The sequence below is a fragment of the Phyllobates terribilis genome, unplaced genomic scaffold (assembly GCF_046119375.1).
Source record: "Phyllobates terribilis strain yellow unplaced genomic scaffold, ASM4611937v1 Scaffold_602__1_contigs__length_984359, whole genome shotgun sequence".
NCBI lineage: Eukaryota > Metazoa > Chordata > Amphibia > Anura > Dendrobatidae > Phyllobates > Phyllobates terribilis.
The window spans coordinates 534,992-551,374 of NW_027363362.1; the positions used below are offsets into that span (position 1 = coordinate 534,992).

Consider the following 16,383-nt stretch of genomic DNA (forward strand, 5'->3'; position numbering starts at 1 on the left):
CAAGCCAGATCTCTCTGTTCATTAAAAAGATAAAAAACGTTAATCATTTTCCAGATAGACATAGATTTGTCATCATCATATCTGTCAACATTACATATTTCCTCACTTTTACGTATTTCTTTAATTAGTTTCTTACTATTTCTTAATTCCTCTATTTTCTTAGTCCCTAAATTAAAATCGGACACTATTTTCCTTAAAATCTCATAATGCGTCGACAAATTAAAAGCATGGGGCACAGAAATATTAACTTCATACCATCCAAACTTTCTCATAAAAAATCCTGTATTAAAACGCATAAAAAAGGACCAATAGTGATTCTTAAAAAGGGCATTAAAACAGTAAACGAACAGATGGATTAAAAGAAACCTATTAAAATCTGGAAAATCTTTACCACCTTTTACTTTTGATTTCATCACGATTTCTCTTTTCAGCTTTTCCATTTTTGAGTTCCAAAAGAAGGTAAAACAGGTTTTGGTTATCTTTTTTAAAACATTAACAGGCGGGGGGAAAACCATGCTAAGATACAATAAAAGAGGTAAAATCACCATCTTTAAAACCAATACTTTACCCTCCATTGTAAGTCTCCTCATGTTCCACATACATATTTTCGTATTTACTTTCTGTGTAACTGTTTCCCAACTATTATAACCATCATTATTTTCAGTGAATGATATACCTAAAATGGAAATGGATTCGGAGACATTAATTGGTACATCACGTAAAATCATCCCCCCAACACTTAAAATGTTACACTTATTAAAATTGATTTTAAAACCAGAAGCTAGACAAAAGGATTGCACTTGATGGAGAGTGGCCGTAAGTGATGGTGCATCTGTACACAAGACCGCCACGTCATCCATGTAGCCTACAACCTTGGCCTCCAAACCACCGCTTCCAGGCAGAGGGACACCGCATATCTGTTTATTTTGGCGTATTGCACATAACATTGGTTCCAGTGCACAGATAAACAGTAGGGGGGACAGAGGGCATCCCTGTTTCACCCCTGACCGTAAAAATACCTCTTGTGTCTTAAAACCATTCACTAAAATCTTACTTGTACAATCCTTGTAAAATGCTTTAAGCGATAGTAAAAACCCTTCTGGTATGCCCATTTTCTCTAAAACTTTAAAAAGATAAAAGTGTGAGACACGGTCAAATGCTTTTTCAAAATCAATAGATAAAATCGCCATTTTCCCCTTTCTGTCTTTCACATCCTCAATACAGTCTTTCACTAAATTCAGATTGTCCCATATACTGCGCCCCGGCACCCCACACACTTGATTAGAATGAATAACTTTGCTGATGACTTCTTTTAGACGATTTGCACAAATTTTAGCCATTATTTTATAGTCACAATTTAAAAGTGTTATTGGTCTCCAGTTTTCTAATTTTGATTTATCGCCTTTTTTGTATAGGAGGGAGACTTCACCTTTCTTCCAGGAATTTAATAAAACCTTATTATTAAAAACCTCAGTAAACAAATAAAACAAATCATCTTTTAAAATATCATAAAAACATACATAAAATTCTATTGGGATGCCATCAGGACCAGGGACCTTTCCAGTTTTAAAACTTTTAATAGTTTTTAACACTTCTTGTTCCGTTAAAACTTGGGATAAAAACTCTTGGGATGCGGGATCTAAAACAGCTGTTAGTCCTTGCAGCGAATCATCCATTAATTTATTATCTATATTTTTTCCATTAAAAAGATTAGAAAAAAAAACCTCAACTTTACCCAGCATATTTTTTATATTATTCTCACCATCTATATGGTCAATTATCACTTTTTCTTTTTTATTTTTCCTAAAAAAATATCTGGAACACTTTTCATTTTCTTCTATATGTTGTACTCTAGAACGAAAAATTATCTCTTTTCCTTTTTGTTCTAGCCATTTTGAAATCTCTTCTTTTAAGTTTGAAATATCAACTTGTACATCTATCCCATTGTCTCTGAGCTTAAATAATGTTTGTAGGCGGGTATTTAAAATTCTATATTCTTCATATTTTTCTTTGGCTCTACATATACTCTTTTTAATAAAAAAGTCTTTTATTTTTACTTTCATTCTATCCCACCATACACTCATAGTCTCATTTGTTTTTTTCCCTTTTCTACATTTCCTATAAAACTCAATAAAATCTGATAAAATCTGCGGGTCGGTTAAAAGGGATACGTTCATTTTCCAGCTTTTCTTACCACATTTTTTGTTGTCATTTACTTTTATGGTAAAGGATAAAAGTTTATGGTCTGAAAATATATTAGTTAAAACTTCACATTTGGCAGGTATTGTTTTATCTGAACCAAAAATAAAATCAATCCTAGAGCTACAATTAGCATTGCTCCAAGTGAAACCGGCGTCCTCTGGGCTGTCACTATGACACTCTTTATATATGTCTATCAATTTAGCATCTTTGACTATATCATGTAGCATACCTGAGGTTTTATCGTAGTTCCTGCTTACAGAGCTGGAGCGCCGGTTTTCACCTTTTAAAACACAATTAAAATCCCCTGCTAAGATAAAAGGTTCAGAGTTATTAATAAATAATGGTAAAAGATCAAGCATTTCGGCTCTTTCATTTTTCTCTGGGGATCCATAAAAATTTAAAAACTGCCATCTAATACCATCAATAAAAGCTTTCACTAATAAAATACGACCTGGTAAAATTTCCTGAATAAAATCAATTAAAACGTTCCCATTAAAAAGTATGGCTACACCCGCTGATCCTGCAGCATTCGATCCGGACCAGACAGATGGCCCACACTTCCACTCATCTTTATATTTTTGATATGACATTTCATGTGGGATATTACATTCTTGCAGAAAAAATACAGATGCAGTAAAACACGTAAAAAAATTAAAAAGAGCAGTTCTTCTCGTGTTAGATTTTATGCCTCTCACGTTGAGGGAAATACCTTTGAGTTCAGCCATCATTAGAAAATGTAGAAATTTTACTTAGGTAACTAAGAGCAACGGATTTACCTGTCCGATGAACCTGATCAGACCACTGGGCTTGCGCCTCCCTCCTCATCTGATAGTATCGTCACGAGAGTCTCCGTGGAGGAGGAAAGATTACCACATTTATATAAACCCGACGCTACACTGGCATAGCTCGGAGGGCTGGCTGGCAGAACCCGCTGGGTCTCCATTGGCTGGCCATGCAGTTCCTCATCAGGTGGGTCCCCGAGGGGTTCCGCCGCCCCTGTTTGACCTGTGGAAGGTCGTCCTATAGGAGGAGGTTGCGCACAAGGCAGAGCCTCTGACTCTTCAGAGGCAGCAAGATCCCGGTCCCCACCTGTAGCAGCGGAGACCGAAACCCCTGAGGGTCCAGCGTCCACGTCCCCTTCAGGAGAAGTGTCCATCTGTTCACCTCCTGCTGCCTCCTCCGAACCACCCTTTTTCTTTTTCTTAGGACCCACCTTTATCCACTCAGCGCCCTCAGCACTAGGAGACCCAGACTGGGCATGGGCTTCTGTGTCGGCCTTTTGCCGGTCCCTTTTGACCTTACCAGTAGTGCCCTTCTGCTCCTTCTCAGCCCTCCTTTTGGACTCCCGCAGGTCCTGCAGCCAGGTTTTGGGATTTGGTATTTTACCTGTCATAGACTCTGGAGACACTTCACTATTTGGTACGCCCTTATTGTCTCCAGAGGCTCCAGGTTGTTGTTCCTCCTCCTGAGGGGTGGTCTGATCTTTTGGTCCTTGGTCGGACGTCTTGGACTTCCCCTTTTGCTCATCTTCCCGAAATCTGTGAGGGCAAGAAAAATAAAAGTGACCTGGAGTCTGGCAAAAACTGCATTTCTTTTCCTTAGGGCATTCTTTTGTCTCATGTTCTTCACTAGCACAATTTCTACATGATACATGACAGTTTTCTTTTGAATGACCATAGCGCCCACAATTTCTGCAATATACTGGCATCCCAGAAAAGAAGAAATCCCCATTTGTTTGCCCAATTTTGAAACGGGCAGGGGGGAGCCGTATACCACCTGGTGTATTTGGATCTCTTGTACACTTCACAAGGAATTTCCACTTAGATGTCCATATGTTATATTCGTTTAATATCTTCCCAATACATTTAACACTTTTAAAATAAATTGCTAGAAATGACATTACTTCTGGAGCAGAAACAAAGGGCGAAAATATTTTTACAATAACCAGTCTTACCTCATCCAGGACGTGCTCAACAATTTGTATTCCTTTCAAAACAGGATTATTTTCAACTTTTTTTAACTTTTCTAGTACATCTCTAAAAATACCTTCTCCGGTGAATGTGATGTCATAGTCACCTCTTCTGGGATAATCCTGGATGGAGAGAATTTCATTCCTTTGTACGCCAAGAAGGTTCCTGAGCACGTCCTGGACTACATACCCTAATTTCCTCATATCCGAGCCACCCGCCGTGAAGTGAACTCGGATAGAGTTTTTTAGCCTCGCATAAAGAGGCACGAGGTTAGGGTCAACCTCCATGGAAAAACGCAACAAGGTTGCAAATTGCAGCCGCTTGCAATCTGCGCTCCCAGTGTTCTTGCAGCGAAAAACACCTGGAAGCTGGGGGATCGCAACTCGTTACCCTGGGACTAAGCCCTCTCCCTAATAGCAGCAAGCAGGTTAAGTCCACCAAAGTGGACGATCCTGCCAGGCCAAGGAGAGGGGTACCCGAGTGCCCTTCAACCACAATCTCCTGCAATAAAGCACTTGATCGTAGCCAAAAGGCCGAGAAGCGATAACCAGAATTGGTTTCAAACTACGGAGCCACCCAAGGATCCTGAAAAGTCCATTTGTGGAGATGAGCTCCTGGACTCCCGTTAAGAAGACATGTTGTCAACCTCTAGATCCCTTACATGCCTGCACTTTTCGGCTTGCTGCTGCTGCAATCCACGCGTTTTAGATCTGCATAACTCCACCTCTTTAAACACAGCACCTTCACCCCCTGCTGTTCCCACCCGCCTCAACACCGTTGGAAGGGAGGAGAACCAATTAAGGCGGGGGGTGGGGTGGAACGAGCAGCTGTCTACCCTTAGCAGGAGGGCTCCTGATTACATACCTCTCCTGCTGCTGCTGCTGCTGGCTGTCCAGCAGCAGACTGAAGGTGGCTGCTGCTGTGCACAGGTATATAAAGGCTCAGAGCCTATTATGACACGCGCAGCCAGCGTTCCATTGCCACATTCCATCTACTGCAGGCAGGATACCTGGCTGGCTGAATGTCACTGAGAAGCTCACAGAGACCGCCATAAGCAACAGTTTAACAGAATGCCACAGACTAATCAACCAAACTTTTTGGGTTGGGTTCTCTTTTATAGTCTGCAGGCATTAAATGAAAGAAGTCAGTGTTCCAGCAGAGGGAGACAACGTTTCAGAAAAGGCATTGTAGCAAACCAAAAAAGAAATTTTAAGCGCAGCAGAGTAACCAGCGCACATACCTGTTAGCTCAGGTGAGTTTAAAAGGCTGCTGTTGATAACAAGGGCATTTGCTAAATAGATGGTGTGTGTGCAACAATATACTGAAAGGTCAATTATATTGTGCAGCTTATCTCACCACCTGTAGTTATTTAGGTGAAAGCTCCAAAATGCTTGCCTAATATGTCTGTTTATCCAAAAGGAAGTAAAAAGGGAGAGCTAGAAAGATAGCATTGCATCACATTACATGGCAATGCAATGCACAGTTGCTGAAGTTGAACCAAAATGAGCTTGTAATCTGGCTTCTGCAACTTTGAACATGAAAAATCCAATGAGGAGAAGAAAAGCAAAGCCAAAGAGTCCATCCCAAAATCCGACAAACAAGCAAAATGAACAAAAAACATTGAATTCAATTCTTTCTGATTTTAGAAACTGCATTAAAGAAGGGGTGCACCGGTCCTGGAGATACTGCAATACCAGGTCAATGCGTGGAGTGGACAGAGCAAGCTCTTTTTCCATCTCCCTGTTCTAAAAATCCATTTAATATATGGTCCCCAGATAGGGGACGTATCAGATATTAAACTGATAAGAACAGATTTTTTTGATTGAATATATCTTTTATTAGCACAAAAAATAAGTTAACAGACAGTGTACAGTGCCGCAGCCCAGTACACACAGAGTTCTACATCATATTTACATAGCATGAGGATACGACGCACTAACTAGACACATCACACCCCTATGCTACACAAAACACTCAATCTGAAAGAAAAAGCATGTCAAGCAATACAGTACGACGAACCGTGATAAGGGATGTGGATTGGGAAAAAGGGGATGGGGAGGGGAAAATCACAGGTCCGAAGCTTTATTGAAAGACAAGACACATAAGGGGAGAGGGGGAGGAGGGGTTTAGTCCTCATCCTCGTCCTCCGGACCGTCCATGATGGAATAGTCTCTGAGCAGGCTGTGGATCAGCCTGCGGCAGTCCTGGATGGACATCCTCTCCCTCCTCAAGATGAGCTGGTTCCTGGCGACCCAAACGGCATCCTTGAAGCAGTTCATAAGGCGCCAAGCCTCCTGGATGGCTCCGACGGTATGAACCCCAGGGAAGAGTCCGTAAAGCACAGAATGGTGCGATAGGCTCGCCCTGGGGACAGAGTTCCTCAGGTCGTCCTCAAGTGCAGTCAATAGGCGCTGTGCAAATCCGCAGTCCCAAAAAGTGTGCAAAGATGTTTCCTCCACGAAGGGGCACCTTGGGCAGTACCGGGTCTTGCACAGGTTCCGGGCATGCATGAATGACCGGACGGGCAGTCCGCCCTGAATCGCCATCCACGACAAGTCCTTGTGCCCGTTGGTCAGCCTGTTAAACGACACATTTGTCCACACAGTCTCCAGCGTGTCCTGGTGAAGTCCTGTGATGTTCTCCACGTCATCCTTGGCTCTGATTAGCTTGTGGATAGTTTTGGGCTTCCACAAGTCGGGCTTGAGTCCCTCCAGTTGATGCTCCCCCACAAATCGAACGACGTCTCCGTAGAACCATGGCGTCGTCCAGTTGTAGGGGAAGGAGCTGTCCCACTTGTCCCAGCCGAGTCGCCTCCAAAGAGGAAGCAGGAAGAAGCGAGACATGGACCTGCCCGCGGAGCCATTCTTGACTTGCAAAGTCCGGCGGACACAATCACACACAAAAGAGGATCGCAGGAGGGTGGGGATATCTGGAACGCCCTTCCCACCCTTGCGAGGCTCCTTGTACATGACGGCCCGCCTGACTCTGTCCATCTTGGATCCCCAGACAAAGTGAAACACTGTCCTGGTAATGGCCCTGCACACAGTGACGTGTGGGGGCCAGGCCTGCGCCGTGTACTGCAAGACGGGCAGGACCTCATTACGCAGGACGAGTGCCTTACCCTCACAAGTGAGGTGTCTGAGGCTCCAGAGTCCGATCCGTTGCTTCACCTTGGCCAAGCGTTCTTGCCAGGACTTGAGGGCCGCTCCTTCCTTCCCGAACCAGACTCCCAGCACCTTGAGGAAATCCGGTTGAATGTTGAAGGGGAAGGGGGCGGAGGAGGCCGGCTGCCAATCCCCGAAGAGCATGGCTTCCGACTTCCTGCAGTTGACTTTGGCCCCTGAAGCCCGGCCGAACCTCTCACACGTCTGGACGAGGGCGTCGACTGAACCACGATCAGCGCAGAAGACGGTGACGTCGTCCATGTAGAGCGAGCACTTGACCTCGTGTCGTCCCGGACCCGGTGCGGTGATCCCTCTGATCTCTCCATTCTGCCGGATAGCCTCTGCGAAGAGTTCTATAACACAAACAAAAAGAAGAGGTGATAGAGGGCAGCCTTGTCTGACCCCAGAGAGGACAGGGAAGGGGTCAGTCTTCCAGCCGTTCACCAACACCGAGCTGTGGATATCAAAATACATCAGACGGACATACGAACAAAACATGTTACCCAAACCTAACCGGTGCAGAGCTCGGCCCATGAACTCGTGGGAAACCCGGTCGAAGGCCTTCTCCTGATCCAAGGAGACCAGGGCCGCGTGTGCGCGGCGGACCTTGATGTACTCAACCGTGTCCCGCACGAGAGCGAGGCTGTCTGCGATGCGACGTCCAGGGATGCCGCAGGTCTGGTCCGGGTGGATGATCCGTCCGATGACCGTCTTAAGTCGTGTCGCCATCGTCTTGGCCAGGATCTTGTAGTCCACGTTGAGCAGAGTGATGGGACGCCAATTCCTCAGGTCGCACCTCTCTCCCTTCCGCTTGTACAGGATCGTGACCATTCCTTCCCTCAAAGATGGAGGCATTCTACCCTCCACCACCATCTCCTCGTACAGGTCCAACAGGTCCGGACAGATGAGGTCTCCCAGCGCTACATAGAGCTCCGCTGGAAGACCATCACTGCCCGGGGTCCTGCCGGTCCTAAAGGATTTAGCGGCAGAGAGCAATTCGCCCACCATCAGAGGTTTGTCCAAGGCTGCCGTGCCTGCAGGATCAAGATGGTTAGTGATACCTGACAGGAACTTATCAGCAGCGTCGGGGTCGGTAGTCTTGTGGGAGTAGAGTTCGCTGTAGAAGTCGCTGACGACCCTCATCACGTCCTCCTTCCCACGTCGCATGTTTCCGCTCTCGTCTCGCAGCTCGTTCAGGGGCCCATGACCGGCATGAAGTTTCCTGAAAAAGAATGAGTTACATTTCTCACCCTTCTCCAGATTCTCCACTTTGGAACGGAAGACGATTCGCTTGGACTCCTCCTCAAAGTGCCTTTTCAGGCTCTTCTTGGTCTCCTCCAGCTCCTCCCTCACGTCCCAGCCGCAGTGAAGAAGGTCCTGCAGCGACCGCAGCTCGCGCTGCAGCCCTCTGAAGTCCCTCCTCTTCTCACACGCCTGTTGTCGACCCTTGGCCTGAAAGAAACAGCGAAACTCAAGTTTAACATATTCCCACCAATCAGAGACTGTTTGGAAGCTACCCTTGTAGGACTGCCACATTGCGTAGGCTGCTCTCAGCTCCTCCACGACTTCATCCTGAGCCAGCAGAGCACAATTCAGCTTCCAGGAGCCGGGGCCGGACGGAAAACCGTCGCCGAGGACACCTTGTAAGTGAATGGCTCTGTGGTCGGAGAAGAAGCAGGAGACCATCGAGTGCCTACTCTGCCTGACTGCCCGAGAGGTGAACACAAAGTCAATCCTGGAGCGGAGTGAGCCATCGGGTCGGCTCCACGAATAGTTCGTGGAGCCTCTCCCCATGGAGCCCACCACATCCTGAAGAGAGGCCTCGGTTACCATCTCGATGAGCAGCTTGGACGTGATGTCCAACTTGGCAGATGTGCCAGAACTACGACCATCCTCCTCGATGGGGCAGTTGAAATCCCCGGCCATCACTAAGGTCCTGGTGGTGGCAAGCTGAAGCCGCAGGGTCTGGAAAAGCTCCAAACGCTCATTCTTCAGTGGGGACGCATACACGTTGATGAACCTGACAGGTTCTCCCGCCCAGTTGCCATCTACAACAAGAGCCCTGCCGCAGATGAGCTCCTGGACGGACTCAAGCGTGAATGCGCCCCCCCTGATCAGAATTGCGACCCCCGCAGACTTGCAGTCACCCCCACCGGACCAGTAGGATGGACCGTGGGACCACTCCCTGGCCAGATGTTTGAAGGACCTAGAGGAGGGAAGGGAACATTCCTGCAACATATAAACATCACACAACTGGGAAGTAAGGAAGGCATAAATAGTCTGACGTCTGAACTTGTCCTTGATGCTCCTGACATTAATGGAAAATAAGTTAATATTAGCCATCATGTAGGGAAAAAAGAAAAAGTTAGCGCAGGCCATACACCTTAGTTACCACTCCGGTCGGGTGGTCCCTCGTCGGTGTTGACTGCTGGTGACGGGATCACCAGCAGGCCCTCTTCCTCCATCTGGTCAAGCAGCGCGGCCTCGATCTCGGCGACCACCAGTTCCTCCTCTTCTGGCTCGGCCACCAGGGTCTCAACCATGTGCTCCATCTCTTCTGGCTCAGGGAGGGTATCCTCCTTTTCGCCTACGAAATCCAGAATCTTCTTTTTGGAGGATTCAGTAGCAGGGCTGTACTCCACCTTCCTCTTTCCCCGGGTTGGAACTGGGGAGACAAGAAGGGGAAAATCCTCCTCGGAATAGATAGCGGCGGGTGGAGGAAAGGTTACTTCCACCGCTACCATGGTCTGGGGAGGGAGAGTGGCTGCCGGGGCAGGGGAAAGGACACCTGCTGAGGAGTAGGGGAAGGAGGAAGAGGAAGTGGAATCCTCAGCAGGGGTGGCCGGGGTGGGGGGGGATTGGACGGGGGTGGCAGGGGGAGGGATCGAGAGAGGGGTGACAGAACTCTTACCCTCCTTTGACTTTTTCTTCTGCTTCGGAGCTGCTGGGACCGTCGCTGGGGCTTTGGCCATCGACTCCTTGACCGCTTTGGCCTTGGTCGTCTCGGCCTTGGCCGCTGGGGCCTTGGTCGTCGCGTCCTTGACCTTCACAGGCCTGGTCGTCGGGGCCTTGTCCTCCGTAGCTGGGGTCGTCGCAACCACCGATGCCCAGGATCTCTCACGCTTGGGGCAATCCTTGTACAGATGAGCCGCCAGCCCACACAGGTTGCAGGACGTCTTCTTCGGGCAGTCCTTCGAGCTGTGTCCCGTCACTCGACAAATCCTGCAGGCATCCTCCTTGCAGTCCTTCATCTCGTGGCCGTTCTTGCCGCATCTCCTGCAGTTCCGCGGCATGTCCGGGTAATAGATGAGGCCGTAGGAGTTGCCCAGGGAGAATGTCGGGGGCAGGTGCCGAAGTCCGTCTGAGTACGCCAGGTCCCTGTGAAGTCTAACGGTCACCGACCACTTACCTGTCCAGAAGCCGAGTCCATTCAGGATGTGAGAGGGTTCCTTCACAACCAAACAGAAGCGTCTCAGGAAGGTACAGATGTCTTGGCCTGGGGTGTGCGGGTTGCGCATGGAGACCGTGATCCTCCTTTCGTCCCTCTGGATAGGGCAGCTACCTGTAAAGGCAGAGAAAGAATTATCCGGTCCTTTTGCGCTTACCATTTCCCAGAACCTCCTGCAGGTGTTCACAGTGGCGAAGGTGACGAAAAAAATCCCCGTCAAGAAGGTCTGGATGCTGAGGGTGTCCGACCTGGAGAAGCCTCGATCCAGCAGCATCTTCTGGCAGAACACGTCCGAGGACATGTCCGGCACCCTCCCATCCACTTCCTTCAGCTTCAGGGCCACCGTCTGCCGCATCCATGGCTCCAGGGCTGGAGCTTCGTGGCGGGGCTTCTGGGGTCCCTTCTGCTGGCCAGTCGTGGAGGCAGAGTCCTTGGGGTCAGAATCGGCTCCTGGCTGGGCCCTCCTGGCTGTCCCCTGCTCCAGGCTCTTCTTTTCGGCCTTCCTCGCAGCGCTTGCCATGGCTTTCCTCCTGCAGTTACTTCTTGGAGCTGGATCTGGAACTCTTCCCGGAATGGGTGGAGCTATGCAGATTCTTCTCCCGTCGTGTTCTGGACAAATTCCCCGAAAGGTCTTTGTCTCGATGATTTTCTTCCTCGAAGATTCCACAGGACAGCCCGATTCTTCTCCGAGTCTTCGTCTTCTTCTGGATTCTTTAGAGCTTCTTCCTCCCACCGATATCCGCCTTCCTTCTCCGATGTCAGCTGGGCTCCGAAGCTCTTCTCCTTCCGAGTTCGATCGCTCTCGTCAAGTGTAGATCGTAGCTCTTGTGTTCTTAAAAGAACAGATACTACACTTGATCTTAGCCAAAAGGCCGAGAAGCGATAACCAGAATTGGTTTCAAACTACGGAGCCACCCAAGGATCCTGAAAAGTCCATTTGTGGAGATGAGCTCCTGGACTCCCGTTAAGAAGACATGTTGTCAACCTCTAGATCCCTTACATGCCTGCACTTTTCGGCTTGCTGCTGCTGCAATCCACGCGTTTTAGATCTGCATAACTCCACCTCTTTAAACACAGCACCTTCACCCCCTGCTGTTCCCACCCGCCTCAACACCGTTGGAAGGGAGGAGAACCAATTAAGGCGGGGGGTGGGGTGGAACGAGCAGCTGTCTACCCTTAGCAGGAGGGCTCCTGATTACATACCTCTCCTGCTGCTGCTGCTGGCTGTCCAGCAGCAGACTGAAGGTGGCTGCTGCTGTGCACAGGTATATAAAGGCTCAGAGCCTATTATGACACGCGCAGCCAGCGTTCCATTGCCACATTCCATCTACTGCAGGCAGGATACCTGGCTGGCTGAATGTCGCTGAGAAGCTGACAGAGACCGCCATAAGCAACAGTTTAACAGAATGCCACAGACTAATCAACCAAACTTTTTGGGTTGGGTTCTCTTTTATAGTCTGCAGGCATTAAATGAAAGAAGTCAGTGTTCCAGCAGAGGGAGACAACGTTTCAGAAAAGGCATTGTAGCAAACCAAAAAAGAAATTTTAAGCGCAGCAGAGTAACCAGCGCACATACCTGTTAGCTCAGGTGAGTTTAAAAGGCTGCTGTTGATAACAAGGGCATTTGCTAAATAGATGGTGTGTGTGCAACAATATATTGAAAGGTCAATTATATTGTGCAGCTTATCTCACCACCTGTAGTTATTTAGGTGAAAGCTCCAAAATGCTTGCCTAATATGTCTGTTTATCCAAAAGGAAGTAAAAAGGGAGAGCTAGAAAGATAGCATTGCATCACATTACATGGCAATGCAATGCACAGTTGCTGAAGTTGAACCAAAATGAGCTTGTAATCTGGCTTCTGCAACTTTGAACATGAAAAATCCAATGAGGAGAAGAAAAGCAAAGCCAAAGAGTCCATCCCAAAATCCGACAAACAAGCAAAATGAACAAAAAACATTGAATTCAATTCTTTCTGATTTTAGAAACTGCATTAAAGAAGGGGTGCACCGGTCCTGGAGATACTGCAATACCAGGTCAATGCGTGGAGTGGACAGAGCAAGCTCTTTTTCCATCTCCCTGTTCTAAAAATCCATTTAATATATGGTCCCCAGATAGGGGACGTATCAGATATTAAACTGATAAGAACAGATTTTTCTTTTCGAAAGCCCGAATTCGTGTACAAAACCCGAGTGCGCTTAAAAAAGTGACAAGTGCCACAAAAAAAGTGCACTAGGATGCTGGTCTTCTTGAAACCCTCTCCAAAAGGAGAAGGGTCCCCCAAACCATTCCCCGTCCCTCCGAGCCAGAAGGCCACAGCGAGGAACAGGGACAAATAGCCACCTCCAGCCGGAGCCAGAGGCGACCCAATCTTACCCCCAATACCTGCCCGAGTTCTCCCCCGAGCAAGGCACTGGGAGCCAAAGACTGTGCTCCCCTCCCGGAAGAGGGGAGCCAACAATGCTCTCCTCCCGAAAGAGGAGAGCCAGGGGGGTTCAGGGGGGAGCGGAACCTGATGGCCACACACTCCCCCCCTAGACCTGCCAAGAGAGGAACCCGTAAGGGAACCGCATCCCGACAAAATCCTAGTAAGGACGTGGACACACGTGAAAAAGTGGACACACAGTGACAAAAAAAAATTAAATGAATAGTGAAGGTTTCACAGTATAATACTGCCCGGACCTTCGACCGGGAATTGAAAAATTCCCCATCCTAAGGCCAGAAGGCCCGGAATAAGGGTGTGTGTGAAGAAAGAAATTGAAGTGCTAGTGCAAATGTGCCATAAACTCAAGTGGGGTTCCCAATCCCAGTGAGTTAAGGCACCCCAGGGTCACCACTCCTGGGGCACTTCACACTTCGGGCTTTCGATCTTCCCCGGCCCAATGGCGTCGATCCTGGGGGGCCATGCTTTCCACCAGATGACTATATTAGCCAACTGGCGTACTAACAAGCGCCTACACCCCAGTGTGCATAATGTATCAATCTACTAGGGCGGCCAACATCCAAAACCGCCTTTTCGAAAGATACTACACTTGATCTTAGCCAAAAGGCCGAGAAGCGATAACCAGAATTGGTTTCAAACTACGGAGCCACCCAAGGATCCTGAAAAGTCCATTTGTGGAGATGAGCTCCTGGACTCCCGTTAAGAAGACATGTTGTCAACCTCTAGATCCCTTACATGCCTGCACTTTTCGGCTTGCTGCTGCTGCAATCCACGCGTTTTAGATCTGCATAACTCCACCTCTTTAAACACAGCACCTTCACCCCCTGCTGTTCCCACCCGCCTCAACACCGTTGGAAGGGAGGAGAACCAATTAAGGCGGGGGGTGGGGTGGAACGAGCAGCTGTCTACCCTTAGCAGGAGGGCTCCTGATTACATACCTCTCCTGCTGCTGCTGCTGCTGGCTGTCCAGCAGCAGACTGAAGGTGGCTGCTGCTGTGCACAGGTATATAAAGGCTCAGAGCCTATTATGACACGCGCAGCCAGCGTTCCATTGCCACATTCCATCTACTGCAGGCAGGATACCTGGCTGGCTGAATGTCGCTGAGAAGCTCACAGAGACCGCCATAAGCAACAGTTTAACAGAATGCCACAGACTAATCAACCAAACTTTTTGGGTTGGGTTCTCTTTTATAGTCTGCAGGCATTAAATGAAAGAAGTCAGTGTTCCAGCAGAGGGAGACAACGTTTCAGAAAAGGCATTGTAGCAAACCAAAAAAGAAATTTTAAGCGCAGCAGAGTAACCAGCGCACATACCTGTTAGCTCAGGTGAGTTTAAAAGGCTGCTGTTGATAACAAGGGCATTTGCTAAATAGATGGTGTGTGTGCAACAATATACTGAAAGGTCAATTATATTGTGCAGCTTATCTCACCACCTGTAGTTATTTAGGTGAAAGCTCCAAAATGCTTGCCTAATATGTCTGTTTATCCAAAAGGAAGTAAAAAGGGAGAGCTAGAAAGATAGCATTGCATCACATTACATGGCAATGCAATGCACAGTTGCTGAAGTTGAACCAAAATGAGCTTGTAATCTGGCTTCTGCAACTTTGAACATGAAAAATCCAATGAGGAGAAGAAAAGCAAAGCCAAAGAGTCCATCCCAAAATCCGACAAACAAGCAAAATGAACAAAAAACATTGAATTCAATTCTTTCTGATTTTAGAAACTGCATTAAAGAAGGGGTGCACCGGTCCTGGAGATACTGCAATACCAGGTCAATGCGTGGAGTGGACAGAGCAAGCTCTTTTTCCATCTCCCTGTTCTAAAAATCCATTTAATATATGGTCCCCAGATAGGGGACGTATCAGATATTAAACTGATAAGAACAGATACTACACTTGATCTTAGCCAAAAGGCCGAGAAGCGATAACCAGAATTGGTTTCAAACTACGGAGCCACCCAAGGATCCTGAAAAGTCCATTTGTGGAGATGAGCTCCTGGACTCCCGTTAAGAAGACATGTTGTCAACCTCTAGATCCCTTACATGCCTGCACTTTTCGGCTTGCTGCTGCTGCAATCCACGCGTTTTAGATCTGCATAACTCCACCTCTTTAAACACAGCACCTTCACCCCCTGTCTACCCTTAGCAGGAGGGCTCCTGATTACATACCTCTCCTGCTGCTGCTGCTGCTGGCTGTCCAGCAGCAGACTGAAGGTGGCTGCTGCTGTGCACAGGTATATAAAGGCTCAGAGCCTATTATGACACGTGCAGCCAGCGTTCCATTGCCACATTCCATCTACTGCAGGCAGGATACCTGGCTGGCTGAATGTCGCTGAGAAGCTCACAGAGACCGCCATAAGCAACAGTTTAACAGAATGCCACAGACTAATCAACCAAACTTTTTGGGTTGGGTTCTCTTTTATAGTCTGCAGGCATTAAATGAAAGAAGTCAGTGTTCCAGCAGAGGGAGACAACGTTTCAGAAAAGGCATTGTAGCAAACCAAAAAAGAAATTTTAAGCGCAGCAGAGTAACCAGCGCACATACCTGTTAGCTCAGGTGAGTTTAAAAGGCTGCTGTTGATAACAAGGGCATTTGCTAAATAGATGGTGTGTGTGCAACAATATACTGAAAGGTCAATTATATTGTGCAGCTTATCTCACCACCTGTAGTTATTTAGGTGAAAGCTCCAAAATGCTTGCCTAATATGTCTGTTTATCCAAAAGGAAGTAAAAAGGGAGAGCTAGAAAGATAGCATTGCATCACATTACATGGCAATGCAATGCACAGTTGCTGAAGTTGAACCAAAATGAGCTTGTAATCTGGCTTCTGCAACTTTGAACATGAAAAATCCAATGAGGAGAAGAAAAGCAAAGCCAAAGAGTCCATCCCAAAATCCGACAAACAAGCAAAATGAACAAAAAACATTGAATTCAATTCTTTCTGATTTTAGAAACTGCATTAAAGAAGGGGTGCACCGGTCCTGGAGATACTGCAATACCAGGTCAATGCGTGGAGTGGACAGAGCAAGCTCTTTTTCCATCTCCCTGTTCTAAAAATCCATTTAATATATGGTCCCCAGATAGGGGACGTATCAGATATTAAACTGATAAGAACAGATTTTTTTTAATTTGGCTATCCCCCACATGGGGATAAAAACCGT

General features: G+C 47.4%; 3 non-coding genes and 3 pseudogenes across 3 annotated transcripts; all 6 read right to left on the reverse strand.

The window, feature by feature from the left end:
* Window positions 1-5,832: 5,832 nt before the first annotated feature.
* Window positions 5,833-6,026, reverse strand: LOC141233648 (U2 spliceosomal RNA). The gene has a single exon (XR_012299720.1). It is a non-coding gene; the product is annotated as a U2 spliceosomal RNA (small nuclear RNA).
* Window positions 6,027-11,590: 5,564 nt separating this feature from the next.
* Window positions 11,591-11,668, reverse strand: LOC141233704 (U2 spliceosomal RNA; annotated as a pseudogene).
* Window positions 11,669-12,780: 1,112 nt separating this feature from the next.
* On the reverse strand, window positions 12,781-12,960 carry LOC141233668 (U2 spliceosomal RNA; annotated as a pseudogene).
* Window positions 12,961-13,751: 791 nt separating this feature from the next.
* On the reverse strand, window positions 13,752-13,843 carry LOC141233713 (U2 spliceosomal RNA; annotated as a pseudogene).
* A 1,115-nt stretch (window positions 13,844-14,958) lies between these two features.
* LOC141233735 (U2 spliceosomal RNA) lies at window positions 14,959-15,149 on the reverse strand. Its single transcript, XR_012299776.1, has one exon. It is a non-coding gene; the product is annotated as a U2 spliceosomal RNA (small nuclear RNA).
* A 1,038-nt stretch (window positions 15,150-16,187) lies between these two features.
* Window positions 16,188-16,383, reverse strand: LOC141233660 (U2 spliceosomal RNA). Its single transcript, XR_012299729.1, has one exon. It is a non-coding gene; the product is annotated as a U2 spliceosomal RNA (small nuclear RNA).